The sequence below is a fragment of the Centropristis striata genome, chromosome 10, assembly GCF_030273125.1.
Source record: "Centropristis striata isolate RG_2023a ecotype Rhode Island chromosome 10, C.striata_1.0, whole genome shotgun sequence".
Classification (NCBI taxonomy): Eukaryota; Metazoa; Chordata; class Actinopteri; order Perciformes; family Serranidae; genus Centropristis; species Centropristis striata.
Window position 1 is genome coordinate 30,663,923 of NC_081526.1, and position 11,445 is coordinate 30,675,367.

An 11,445-nucleotide genomic window follows, 5' to 3' on the forward strand; every position below is an offset into this window, starting at 1 on the left:
CACTCACATGGCAGTTAAACAAATCAAATAAATGAATGATACACTTTTTGGTTGGTCTCTCAACGGCACTGAGTTGGTCTTGTTGGTCAGTTTTCCTGCCCCCTGCCTCTGGCCTAGCAGTTCACGGTTCATGTCCAAAGAGTTGGTGCCGCTGTGGAATCAGTTTTCCGGGAGTTTTCTTTGGTGGTGGAAAACCAAAGAAGCGTATTCCTATTGGACACTGGCCTGGAACTGGCTCTAGTCGAAAAGCCCTATTAGTGTCATGTTTATGGCCATGTTATGAATATAATACCTAATGTAGCCTATTTTAGCTCTGTTTTTGGTCATTAGTATCTAAATGCTCCACTACCTATCTGTGCTTTTCATTAACATCTTGTTAATAACACATGCAGAAGATTCAGCGTTTTAGAGTGCAACATTAGTTATATTGGAATCATGTTTTTTTTTTTTTTTTTTTAGCTCTGTCTGGCATTTTTGGTCTCCACAAACTACAGTGGCTGGCACTGATGGCAGTGGGACCATGGCAAATGCAGCAAGATTGAAAGGTTGAAATTAGTGCTATTTAATTACAATTAAGTCTTGGTGACTCAAGGTCACCCCATTATTCAAATGCCAATCGGCAAACCACTGCATGGAGTTACGTGAGCAGCCAGGTGAAACCTCTCTAGTGGGTCTAATTCCCTTCCTCATCTAAAAAGCCCAACATGCTTTGCTAAAGCTCTTTTGAAACAACCACAGCTGCAGTCAGACGGAGTTGATATTTCTGAGCCATGGTTGGGTCCATTGATTTTGACTTGCACAAACCGTATGTTTGATCCATTGTTGAAATGTACAGAGATGCATCCCCTGTGTCTAAAAACACTGGTGGACAAAGGATGTCTGTGGGGCAGCATGTTTCAACGACTAAAAGGGCACCCCAGAGGGTACTTTATTACATTTTGTCCACTGAAAGGGCATCCTGGAGGGCACTTCATCATGTTCTATTTCGCTCATCTCTGCACTTTTATTTTTCAAATATGACTGACTTTGACCTGAGTTCCTCTTTTCAGTACACTTCATGAAAAGTGCCTGTAATTATGGCACAATCTGTGTACCGGCACTGTTCCTGCTTGAAACCACTGCTTAGCCCTGCAGCGACTCCGCAAGCAGTTTCTGTAATAACTCAGTTTTTCTTGAACCTGTCTCATTACATTAGGGTTAAGCATGTTGCATCAGTGCAATTAAACATACTTCTTCTTTTATTTATACTACCCTGTGTTGTTTGACAAACCATGTAGCAATTTTTGGTGTATTATTCAGTCTTACACTATCGCTCAGTGTTCTTTTATGTATGGCTTAAATATACAGAAGGAACTCTGAAACCCCAACTGACAAATCCAGCCTGACAAATGCCTCATTTCTCATTTCAAATTTCTTCTAAGACAGAGCAAACAACCTTATTAATGAGGTAGCTGTCAAGAGTTTTTATTTTCTCAGAAACAATTCTCTCTCAGGGTCCTTCCATAAACCTTGGGCGGATATAAAGGCACAGAGGTGATGTGTTTTTGAGAGCAGTTTTTTCACACCACTTTTCATGATTGCTTTTATTGTAAATCGTATCTGTCTTATGTGTCTTTAATCTTATAAATCAGGGATCATAAGCAGGTTGGTGGAAGATTCCATTTTCTTTGGGATGGTTTTAGATCTTCTGTCACTTAGACTCATCTGCTTACAGGCAAACTAGGGTATGTGGTAGCTGAAGAAAAAAAATCCCATGGGACAGCAAGAAAAAGGAGACTTGAGTAATTAAGACAACAACAGATTCACAACAGTGCACATTTTCTTTGCAAGCTGAGACATTAAACTACTTACTTTGACTAACCAGTAAAGCCAAACAATCATATAAGACTGAGAGAAACTGTAAATTACCCTTAGCAAGGTTCTTTGTGGTGTATTTACTATATAGCTTTTTTTTCATGTTTGTTTTTTTTCCAGATTTTTTACAATCTCCTTTTATTTTGAAAAGGTGTCATCCAGTGGGAAACGGGTGCTTTTATTTTGAAAGGTAGTGACAGGAAATAAAAAGTGGAATGGTAAAACGGTAAATAATAAAATGGTAAGTGCTTCTCAATTCGTATAAAATATCAAAAAAGCTTCTGTATTGCCTGGCTGACAGGTGCACAAGGTTCGTAAAAGTTTATTTTCTTCTGTCATATATATTAGTGGCTATTTTTGTTGTCTTAACTATTGTAAAAGTGTTCATCTGCTAAAGTACTAATGCTAATGTTTGCTATTGTTCTCCCATCTCGGAGCTCTTACACCGAAAATCCACTGGGCCCATCCACGGCATGTTGCCAGCACCTTTTGTCCGATAATGTATACGTGCTGATTTGATTGTTTTTGTCAACATTTGCTCTTCTACCATGGGTAAGTAGGCTTCCTAGTTAAATGTCTTTAGTGTTTTTTTGTGTGATTTAACTTGTGTTTATTGTTGTTTCATACCTTTTATGCTATAACCTGTCCATTTCTATTTACTGCCTAAATTACAGTTATGAGCTTTGTAAATGAAAGCTTGCTGTCTGTGTTTTAGTTAACAAAAGCATTTAGCTGTTATGTTGCTCTAGCGATGTGAAATACGACCCGGAGTCTGCTCATGGTGTTTTATTTTGGAAAACGACCGGATTTGCTCTGCAATTTCTGTCTGACTCTGTCCAGTTTGATGTATGCTTTTCGCGAATTACTGCGCGATAATGCAACGCGCCGAAGACAGGCCCAGTGGATTTAGGGGTAACGCTGGATTTATAAGGTAGCCAAGGAATGTCTTTTTTATTATTATTTACATGGAGCTACGGTTGTGAATAAATCTTGTGAACCATCAGTAAAAGAGTTGACCGTCATTCAGCCAGGGATGCTACAGAAACCAGTAGACTAAATCCGCATTCTTTCAAATGGTCAACTGGGTGACCACACTGCAAAAAGAAGTTAGTTTGTGTTGTATTAGTCAGTAAACATCTCTAATGAGCTCATGGTCTCAATCTTTAGTTTCAAATCTCCTTCAACACAGCTTGATGTTAGTCCAGCAGGGGATGCTTCAGTGTGTGGCTACCTTGAAATGAAAAGGTTGCTGACAAAGTGCACTTCAGCTTTTCATCTACAACTTTGAACCTTTCACAGAATGTTTTCAGATCAACATAAATGACTGAAACATTTTTGGTTGCTTAAGAATGTCTTGTTCAGTGCTGGGTTGGACTGAAAGACACTCAGAAATCTGCTGTTCATTTTGAATAAGGATTCCTGTGAATGCCGGTGTGAAAGCTCAGAAAAATCGACTAAGTGAAAGCATTCATGACAAAAACAGCAGTTTAAAGAAAAAAAAAATTGATGTGTGAATTAACTGCATGAAAGCACCATACCAGGGTGTGAATGGATTGTGGCTGGATTCAGAGCAAGGGTCTGGACAAGAAGTACAGAACATTAGTAAAGGCACTGACATCCACATTCAGGACTTTGAATTTGAACACAAATTATTTGTGTTTGTGTTCAAAATTGCTGTAAAAGAGGGAAAAACACTAGATTGGAAGTCTGAAATAAGTAAACATGGTCCTCATTGTGAAATATTTTTCAGCTTTTTACTTAATGTTACCCAGTGTCTTAAAAATGTAGCTACACATCTCTGTGGTGATTTGTCTTTTCACCAACAAAGTGAAACAGTGGAGATGTCGAAGAAGAAGCTCCATAATCCGGAGTCAAAGGTGGAGTCTTTGACTGAAGAGGGACATTTCCTCTGTGAGAGACTGGAGGATGGTAATTTTTTAAGAAGGCAAATTTTGACAGATATAATTGTCTGAATGTCTTTTTTTTGTCACAGCCCTGAAAGCTGAAGCTGCAGAACAGTCACCTTATCAGACACCTACAGCATTCCAGCAGGCTTTTGGAGCTGAGCCTCAACAGTCTCCAGATGACTCCAGAGTAAGAGCTGAAGGAACAGAATGAAGACCAAAGTAAGAAATCTAAGGAATGAGAGTTGAGAGAGAGAATGAGAGAAGTGGTGGGTGTGGAATTCTGAGAAAAACTATTATCTGGCTGGATGGTGGCATGAACTTTTTTTCTGAAAAGAAAAGAAAAAAACCTTCAGGGAGCATAAAAGCCTTTATGCGCACATTTCAAAAGTTTTATTGAATTTTGGTGTTTTCATTAAGCTTTTTTCAGGCAAATCTTAAAAATGTGCATTGAAACGAGTTGATGGAAAAGCGACTAGTGTATTACCTACCTAGAATAGATGGATGGATGGATGGATGGATGGATGGATGGATGGATGGATAGATAGACATTGATCATAAACTATACATACATTAAAAATAAACATAACCTATAAATAATTAACCTTTAATTAATCTGAAATTAAAAATATTGGCTAAAATATTAAACATTTGCAGATAAATTAAACATTTGCAAAGATGACCAGGAACAATGGTGGCCAACACGATCTCAGTTTGGTCGGCAGAAGTCCGGGCACAGAAGCTAAACCATGTACTGCTGTGGACGGTGGCACCAGCAAAATGTATTTTAGACACCATAAAAAAACTCCCACTAAAAAAAAAAAATCTATATCCCATCCCCACATGATCTCTCCATGTGCGTCTGCTTGTGTGTGCGCCACCCAAACACACTGCTGCATTATGCTGTTTGTTAGCTGTGCTAACATTAGCTAACAATTAAAGTTGCCCTGTTGAGAGCAATTAAAAATGTCACAGTTGTAAAAAGTGTTATGCAAGGTGTTTGCTCACATTTAGCTCTCAAAGTGCACGAGATTGAAACATTTTACTTACAAATGTACAAAATTTTCTCCTGGAGGGGCTTGTCCCCGAACAGTAATTTTTTTAAATTTGCTAATACTCAAGAGTCAACTGTTGGGATTTGCACATCGCCCAAAAGGAGAACTTTCGCAAAGGAAGACTGAACAGCAGAGGTAGAGGGGGAAACTCCATGGAAACTGCCTGACGCTGATAAAAAGCACTTGAAATACTATAAATATCTAAAAAGCCTCTTGGTTAAGTGGTGAAACATCATGAAGGTGATAGAGGATTGAGTTTTTTTCTTGATGGTGTACCACCTGGATGAATGCGATGAACCTTCACTCGACATACAGTCTGTCATGCTTCTACAATAACTGTGACGAATGAGAGCAACCCATAATGCTTGACTTTGTACAGAAGGAAACAGAAGTGTGATAACCATCACAGTGGGCTGTTTAGGGATAGCATTATGCCAATGATGTGTTTTCCTTTGACACTGGAAAGCCTCATTGTGGACATAAATACACACCACTGCTTTTAAATGGGTTAATTAAGACTGTATCATTGGCAGCAGATGATAGCATGAAAGCAACCATCAGTCTAATTAAAGTGCTTAAAGCCTTGCATTTGCCAGCCTAATCACACTACCATTATTGGTTTTTGCCTTCATTTCTGCTGAGCACTCCACTGTTGGTGCTGTTTATGTTTAAATCTGTATCCTCCTGTTGTTATTGCTGCTTTGGGAATGTATTATTCTAGCTCTGGTATACATTTCTGTCAGTTTTACAACCCAATTCAGCATGAGAAACTGGAAATAATTGCGGGCCATAATGTGGCATCCAAGCTGATAGATTGGGCTGATTTGAATTGTTCTTCAAAATCCTCCTTGTATTGGAGACACTGGGGCTTGGCACACTCTGTTCCTCCACAGCTACAACACCACTGATCCTGTATAAATAATGTTTAAACACAACTTGATTACAACCCTGATTCCAAAGAAGTTGGGACATGTAAAATTTTCAACCCACTCAGGAGAAATTCTGCAATAATTCCAACAGGTTGCTCATCAAGTGGGTCAAGCTTTGGTGTTGCCCCCACCCGTGGCACCAACACTGTGACAGGCTAAGTGCCTTTTGACTTTGAATTTTATGTCGGACCAATTCCTTTTATCTTTTGAAGCAGGTCCGACCTTCTGATCTGCCAGCATTCACTGCCTCCTTCACATGCTGCCACACCATTGCCTTTTTGGCATTTGTAATGCCTGCACAGTGTGCACCAACCAATGTACGCTTGATTGCTTTTACCTGCCCAACAACTACTTCAACCTCAGGCTGAAATGTCTTTTTTTGGCCTCTTCTCTGAATTCCAAAGCATTCTCTGTATTTAGTCATTATTGATTAATAGTAATTAAGTGCGTTTCCATGGCAATTTATAGGCAACAATGGGCATTAAAAGGGGAAAGAAGAAAGAAAGAAGTTATCTCTCTTGTGCCAAATTTAAAGCAGTTTGGGATTTATAAAGGGAACCCAACGTGGGAAGTGTGTATGCACTGTGTATAAATCTGAATATTTCTGAATGTATGCACTTCAGTGTTGACCTGGCATAACCTGCCAGATGGTTTGTTAAGCAGAACCATCTGAGATGCATTCACTTAGAAAAAGGGAGGCAATTTAAAAAAAATACTTGGCAGGTAATTCGATAAACTCTCTATCTATTCCCATCTATCATGGGCTACTGGTTACCTCCGTGTGTCATCACATACACTTAAGCCACTTCCATTGCTACCAGTAGCAATATCCTCATAGGACACGTGTGCATTTCCTGAAGCCTACTAAGATGCTGTAAAATGTATTTTTTTGTGTTGTTTAAGCTACCGTCTGACATGAATTAAATGCAGTTTTATAATGAGGCCCCAGGATGACACATAATCAGCTGTGGTGGATGTGTGTTTTTCTACAGTGTTGGCTAATGCCCAATGTGCTCTCCTGCCTATTTTGTTCTGATCCTGCCAATCATGAAAAACACTCCAGTATCCGTAGTTCCTACCAACCCATAAACTGTGGAACAAGACAACCAACATGTCCTCATCCCAACTTGCCAGATACAAACATCCTCTGCGCGTGATACTGAGGTGCATGATTCACCTTTGCATGTGTTACTGTCTTTTCAAAATATTCACAGGAAGCGGTTAACTAAGGATTCCGTAACAGAACAAGGTTGGGATAAAAAACAACTACTTCCACACTAGCCTGTTCTCTTGACAAAAACATTAATATGGGTTACATGTACAGGCAGCGAAAAACAAACTATGTCTCTTTATTTCACCGTCCGCTGTAATGTTCCTGCCGCCATCTTGCTGACATAGTATTGATTGACAGCCAAGTGAAGTTTAAGAGGGCGGGTTGCCGCGCTCAGTTGGAGGTTGGGGTGGTGAATGGTTCAAACAAATGGCAGACTTTAACCCAGGAAAGCGGGGTTTGCGTCCTGTGTTACAATAAAAGAAAACTATTTTTAACATAAGTTTAAACATACACAAGTTACATGTATCACATTAAGTTACGTTTTTTACATAACTTGCGGTAGTCACATAACCCTGTAACTACTTCATTTCCGGTATTTCTGCACATTTATTTACTATTTAAACTGTCTTCTATAACGCCTTGCCAGAAGTTTTTTGCCCTAAACCTAGTTTTATAACATAAATTCAGAGACTGCAGCCTTTTTTACAACCACGGCACCGTACGTTTGTGCTGTTTTTACAGCGAACCGTTCTACCATGATACGTGCGGTGGAACGCGAGCCTCAATACGTGCCTACGTGCTGTAATCTGTGTTACTGACACACTACCTCTTCTGCCGTTTATGCTTGTCCACACTAACTTGTCCACACTTAACTACCAGACACAGTTACACAGGTCAACTAAAAATAACAACACTGTCTCTTAGTTAAACACGGGACATGATCACTGCTCATATGGATCAAAGTCTTGAGTTTGTTTGACCATCTAACCAGTCAGAGCAGACTGGGCTTTTTCTAGAGGCGAGGTTAAAGACAGGTGATACATGGAGCATTCTAGTATTAGAAAAACATTTTTTTTTTTTAGCAATTCAGCATGTACACATGGCCTAATAGAAAAAAAAAATTCAATATGCACTTGAAAATAAGCATAATATGTCCCCTCTAAATAGTAAATGCCACAAGGAGAAAATCATTATTCTACTGATCACCTCCAGTAATTATTTCTTGTAGTTATTCATCTTGTCTCCGGTTTCTGTAATAGATCAAATAACTGATATCCACTGTCAGTCTCTCTCCGGTGAAGCTCCTCTGCTCACCTTTCCACCTGGGGAGCTATGCCTATTTGTTCCCAAAGTGTAATACACATGGATCCTGGTAAACACTGAATCTGGGAGAGGATGAGATGTAACTCAGATAAGTAAAAGTCAAAGAGAAGTGGAAAGGAATGAATTAGTCAAGATTTGACATTAATATCACTTTCATTCGCAGACATCTGAGGAGTGTTTAAACAGGGTGTGAGCAGAATCGCAAGCAACATCTTTCAGTCTGACAAGCCTTGAGCCGGGAAAATAACTTTCATCCAGCAAATGTCGAAGGTTGACAGCATCTTCCTCAGCGTTTGACAGGAGGTTAGTGTTATATGAAGCACAAACGCCCCAAATCCTCACCAAAATATTTGTGATCTCTTTTCCAGCTCTCCTGGTGGGTAAAAAGGCTTCTGGCATTCCACATTCTCTGTGAGATATTTTGAATAATAGCAACACCATCCACCATCCTGTGGCCATCTGTTCACAGAGCCAAAGAAACAGGTTTCTCTCTGTCCAGGGGGTAAATGCCATTCAATATCAGTTATGATCAAAGAGTGGCAGACTGATTCTGGGCCTCCTGGGTGACCATGTGCTGGTAATTACATGGAAACTCTGGCCTAGGGGCTTTGAGCTGAGACAACAACCATAGGATGAAGGGGCTATGAGAATCAGAGAACGAAAACAGGCACATAATATCCTCTTGAACGAGATTAGTCTTCCAGATCACATGTTCATATTAAAAAGCCCAGGTCAGGTTCATGTAAAGTGTACTTGTCACTGTTAAGAACATGTGACTTCTTTTCACAATTTTTACTGAAAGTAGGATAGATGAAAGGAAACATGTTTATCCTTTTGCTCACAATGTGGAGTTTCTGCACTGCCGGTTGGCCCTGTTGGCTTAGTGAGAATGCAAACAGCCACATGTCTCCTTGGATACACATGGAGTCACCAGCTGCTTCTTTTGACCTGCTGGCAATAAGCTTCACCATGAAGGTAAAACATACAACAAACATATGCAGAGGTTTTTTTCCCTCAGATCCCACCACCCACTGCACTGACAATGCAACCAACCTAGTCGCAAATTGTACCTCCCATCAATAAACACTGTCTGAGAGCCTGACTTGTGTTTTACTTTAGTCGCAAAAGAATGTGAAAAGAGTGTATTTGTACCTCTTGAATCTTATCTCTTGAATTGTAATCAACTGGCACAGCCTTAAAGATGCAATAAGGTATTGTCAGATTTGTAGTAAGTTATATCAAAGATCTATGGTTTTAGAGATATGTACTGAAGTTAACCAGCTACAGCACTTAGCACATGTATGGCTTAACACCTAAAACTAGAAAAACTGAGATTAGGACACTACACATCATGAGAATCAATCAGAATATCTCTATTGTCATTGATTAAAAATAAATGCTATACATATATATATATATATATATATATATATATATATATATTCAAATATCTGTATTTGCACAATGGCGTCATTTAGACTTAAAGCTTTGAACGGGTAAAAAAAGTTTTTATTTGTCCTTGCTGTGAGAGTCCTGAACCATCTGCCTGCCGTCTGTAGTCTGACGGAGGATTGAGGAAACTGAACTGAGAACCTGTGTTTAAGGGACTGTTGCATTGTTTAGATCTATCTCGGTAGGCAAGGGTGGAGATCTGAGAGAAAGCAGAGGTGAGGCAGGCAAGCCTCTGAAGCAGCCCCCTGCATAAACCTGCAGTGCACAACATCTTTTTGTGCAAACATGTCATACACAGAGAGCTGCATTATTGTAATATAGAATTAGGCTGGTAAAAAAAAAACCTGGAACTAACAGGCCGCCTAATTTAATGTACAGACCCCACACCTGACTCCACAACGCATCCGACTGTGAATCTTCTCTGCTGAGCTGTTGGTCTCTGTGCGCTCCACTGAATGAGTAATCTCTGCTCCAGATGGAGTAAGACTCTCAGAGGACCTGTCCATTGCAAAAATTCCTTAAGCGCTGAATGGTGTAGGTCTTAATTTTAGTTTGTTAAATTTGCTATCCATTTTTGAGGACATTGCAAGGTTAAGTGCATCTCTAACTCTAACACAATCTTGAACAGAACTGCATTTAGTAAATCATGAACTATTTGCACTTACTTTATTTGGAGCATGTGGCTACTTATTACAGATTGCACCTGTTTGCAATGTTTCTTTGTGTCTATAGAACACTGAGGTTCACAAAATCTGTGCCAGTGAGAAAAAAATGACATCCAAAATGTCAGACATCTGCTAACTGTATGATGAAATGTAGGAAGTAATTTAAATTCACTTTTGCACTTCTCCCACTCAGAGCTCACAGCTCCATGCTCACACTTCAAGGAGTCAGAATGCTTTTGTCTCACATTGATTTTGAGCTAAGGAAAGTATACACATGTCGCCAATTATATGGACAGTATCACACATACTGTTTTGAAATTCTAAGAATAGACCCTTCTGACTGTGGTTGCCCAAGTGTATGAGTAGTGTTCCCCCAATATGAATATTTTTTACATAAGTGTTCTATAACCTACAAAAGGTTCTGTTCACTGTGTTTCAGGACATGGTCTGGCAGCACCTTATGGAGAACCTGGCATCACAAATTGGTTGATTCTATCTTGCAGCCCTGAGCAGTCTGAACTGTGAGCGTGACTTCTCCCCCAGATCCCTCACATCTCTAGCCCACTGGCCCCACACCTACTAATCGTCCACTGATTGTTACTGTATTTACAGGTGGACACTGACCTGAGAAACATCCTGCAGGGAGACCATCTGGCTGCCTGTATGCTCCTCAGCATTAACAGCCACTTGGATGAGTCTGTTTTTATCGCAGAGCTTTAGAGCTATTTTTTTTTCATGACCCTATGTGGGAGGTGACTCCACTTGAACTTTGACACTGACCTCTTTTTTTGAATAATTCAATGTTATTTGTATGGTATTATACACGGTCTCCCGTAAAGTTGGGATAAACATTTTTTTTATTTTTTTTACCTTTTTCCATTATATGATTGTGACAGTGTGATTTATTATTGACAGATAAAGTGTATATCTTCTCAAAGTCAATCTCTTACAAACATATCCCAATGAAAATTAACAGAGGATAGTGTCTGAAAACACAATTATTCCACCTTTATTGGCAACCATGTGTGTTCAGTAAAAGTATATACTTGAAGCATTAAAAAAAAGGAAAAAAAGTGTATTTCAACTTCTAAAACTGCTCACACATGTCGAATGGAGAGCTTGAACGCATAAATTCAGGCTTCAGACTCAATGAAACAAAAGCAAAATCAATTTATTTTGGGTTGTTACCACTGTAGTTGTGGTTTTCTG

At 39.4% G+C, this 11,445-nt stretch overlaps 1 long non-coding RNA gene across 1 annotated transcript; it reads left to right on the forward strand.

Moving 5' to 3' along the window:
• The first annotated feature begins 3,845 nt into the window (after window positions 1–3,845).
• LOC131978801 (uncharacterized) lies at window positions 3,846–11,173 on the forward strand. The gene is made up of 4 exons (XR_009395005.1): window positions 3,846–3,980; window positions 8,283–8,422; window positions 10,676–10,757; window positions 10,849–11,173. It is a non-coding gene; the product is annotated as an uncharacterized LOC131978801 (long non-coding RNA).
• The last annotated feature ends 272 nt before the right edge of the window (window positions 11,174–11,445 follow it).